Source organism: Panthera leo, chromosome D4, assembly GCF_018350215.1.
Source record: "Panthera leo isolate Ple1 chromosome D4, P.leo_Ple1_pat1.1, whole genome shotgun sequence".
Lineage (NCBI taxonomy): Eukaryota > Metazoa > Chordata > Mammalia > Carnivora > Felidae > Panthera > Panthera leo.
Genome location: NC_056691.1, coordinates 67002879 through 67006079, shown reverse-complemented (window position 1 = coordinate 67006079; position 3201 = coordinate 67002879). Strand labels below are relative to the sequence as shown.

At 48.0% G+C, this 3201-nt stretch overlaps 1 long non-coding RNA gene across 1 annotated transcript; it reads right to left on the bottom strand.

The window, feature by feature from the left end:
- Positions 1–679: 679 nt before the first annotated feature.
- On the bottom strand, positions 680–2099 carry LOC122205520. The gene is made up of 2 exons (XR_006196115.1): positions 1954–2099; positions 680–1154 (listed from the first exon to the last, which is right to left on the bottom strand). It is a non-coding gene; the product is annotated as an uncharacterized LOC122205520 (long non-coding RNA).
- Positions 2100–3201: the final 1102 nt, after the last annotated feature.

Genomic DNA, 3201 nt, shown 5'->3' with positions numbered 1-3201 from the left:
GTGCAGCTGCTGCAGAATGGGGTTGTTAATCTTCAGGATGAGAGCAACAGAAGAAGGTCAGCCTCCTTGGTGCAAAGGTTCCAGACTCTGATTCACAACCAGGACTAAAAATGATAACTATAATGCCCAATACTTAAAAAATAAGGCTTTGGCACTCACCTCTAATAATTATTGAATGCCTTTCTTTTCCCACCCTCAACCTCCATTTCTCATTCTTACTGCCTCTACTGGATTCCCATCACCTGAGTATTACATAATATCATAGGGCCAGTTTCCCAAACTTGACTGCTGATATGAATTATCTGGAACACTTGCTAAATATACAGATCACCAGGCCTCTCCCTTGAAAATCCTAATTCTGGAAAGAAGCCCAGAAATCTGTATTTTCTTTTTTTTTAATGTTTTATTCTATTTTTGAGAGAGAGAGAGAGAATGTGAGCAGGGGAGGTGCAGAGAGAGAGGGGTCCACACTGACAGCAGAGAACCTGATGTGGGGTTCAAACTCACAAATCAGAAGATCACGATCTGAGCCAAAAAGTCGGATGCTCAACTGACTGACCCACCCAGGTGCCCCAGCAACTTGTATTTTCTAAGAGCTTCAGGTAATTCTTACCTTCAGAAAAGGTTGGAAAACACTGATGTCACGCATATTGCATGGTAAATAATTTCTGAAAGTTTCTTAGCTCAAAAAAACAATTTTATATAGTTTTTTTAAACACCTTGTCTTAGAGTCTTGTTAACAACTGATATTTGTGCATTACTTAACAGTAATTTCATACAAGTCTCACAGTCACCAAGGGGGTTAAGTGGAAACTGGAAACAGGGAAGGTAAGTGACTTGCCCAAACTCATCCAGGAGGAAATGATAAAGTTGAGATCAAACCCAGGCTTCCCGACTCCAAAGTTACACTCTTGCCCCTCCATTATCCTTCATTCCATCATTCAAGGAATCTTCCTTCTGGGCCTCCTATCTGCCTGTGGCTATGGCAGGGGTGGGAAGGCAGCCACGCTAACTAAAAAAGCCACGAAGCTTCTGTGACATCCCGTCCACCTGTGGCAGGTGGGGCTGGAGAGGCAAAGATGCGGCTAGGGAAGTTGGCTGAGGAACCAGGCAGAAGCGGGAAGCAGGCAGTGGTGACAACAAGATTCCTTTCACTGTAGGAGACAATAGGACTGGCTACTCACCTGAACTCCCACTAAACCAGGTGGCTTGGAAATCATTAAAGGTCAGAGAAGGCAAGGAACCAAGTCCACGGTGAGCCCTGGCCCTTTGACCACTCTTGGCCTTGGTCCAGTCTACTCTCCTGCTGGATGTGAGGGGTTCTGTTTCCACTGACATGCCCTCTGCGGCTGCTATTGCTCCCTCCTCCTGAAACACTCTCCTGGCACCACATTTCCTAATTCCTTCCCTTGGAGCCTCAAGCCAAATACCGGCTCTTCCCTTGTCGGTACCTCCCAAGTCCTCCCCCAGCCCCCGCCGATCCACACTTCCTTTGAAGCAATTGGCACCGAACCCCTTATATTAATGTTTTTTGGGACATAGACTATGAGTCTCATGAGGGTGGGCAGGAGGCCAGACACAACCCTGCAGCTCAGAACTGAATGACCCACTGAAGTGGCACAAATGTGGTCTCGACACCCACTGCGAAGCGGCTCAGCTCTGTGAGGCTGCCTTCCACCCAGCTCCTGGAGTCTGGCCAGACCTCATGCCTCCTCACCTACTCTCTGGCTCTCTTGCTATGATTTGCATTCTCTTTCTCTCTCCTTCTCTCTCTAGCTTTCTCTTTGTCTCTCTTTCTCCTCCTTTTCCTCTCTCCCTACACCCAACTTCCCTTCACAGACTCAAATTATTTTCCAGGACAGCGTCTCTTGTTGTTTCTCTCAAACTCTCTCTCTGAAATACACACCCTCCCCATCATCACAGGTTGAGGCCCCAGTGAGAGATGAGTCCCACCTGATGTCTCCTGGTGGCACACACACTGCCAGTCACCATGACTACCTTTGGCCAATGAGCCTGTTTGTGGCCCACAGTGGGCAACGAGTGTTGTTTAGGGTTGAGCCACCTAAAAATCTTTCTATTCAATTCCTGCTTGCCACTGGTTTCCTTCCAGAGCCTATGGGTTCAAAATGTTCTGGGGGAGACTCATACCAGCTTGAGTGAACAGGGTCCACTATGACATCAGCTATAGCTACAGGAGTTTCACTGAGGAGTGAGGGAATCTCAGTTCACAAATCCATGTAGTTCAACTTGAAGTTCAAGTCCCCCCAAGTCTGTCATTATTCCTGCTGGTACATTTTCTCAGTTAAAAACACCCCATAGTGTGGCTCTGTTAAATGGGCATTTCCCTGATATCTCAGATTTGTTGTTGAAGCCCAAAACTGGCAGGGTCCGGATCTCTTAATTCATCACCCCCCTTCAGCCTCGCCAAGCTTATGAGAGTCAGAGTCAGGGTTTCTTTGAAGAGAGTTGCCCATCTGGAAGGAAGTGGCTGACATCCCTGTCCCCTCTCTACAAAGGAAAGAAGTGTGTGTGGGGGGGGGAGGGTACTCACCCCACCTCAACCCACAGGGAGTGACCCGTGACTCCCTGCGGAGAAGGAATGCCCCAGCAGGGATGAGCTCCACCTCCTCAGAAGGTGAAGCAAGGGCAGACATAGGTTTTCCCATGGGTCAAATGGACTTCACCCAGAATATCTAAGCTGGAGCCATCTTAAAAAGAGCCCACACAGGAGGATGGCTGAAGAGATGCCAGCAGGAAGAGTCTGGAGGTATTACTTCTGAGAAAGAGCTGAGGAGGGGTTGTTGGCTGCCAGCCGGAGGATGCATCGCCCACGCCAGAGATCCCCGGGAGGGCCAGGGCTGGGGCTTCAAGGACTCACAGAGTCTCTCTTTGAGCATTTGGGCATCTGCCACACAGACAGCATCAAGGCCAATTATGCCAGCAGCTGTCAAATAAGAATTAAGATTTCCCTCTTATTCCTCTTTCCCACTCATCCAGAAGCAGTAGAGAAGGAGCTGAGAGGCAAGGTAAAAGAACAGACCACGTCTCTCTTCTCCAAGGCAGGAAGATGAGTCCAACCTAATTTAAATCAAATTGAGCTTTTTAATACTCCCCAAATTAGTCTGTTCTGATGCCTGAAATTGCCAGAAAAGCTAGTATCTCTGAGATATTATCTAGGAATAGGAAAAGGGTTCCCAACAG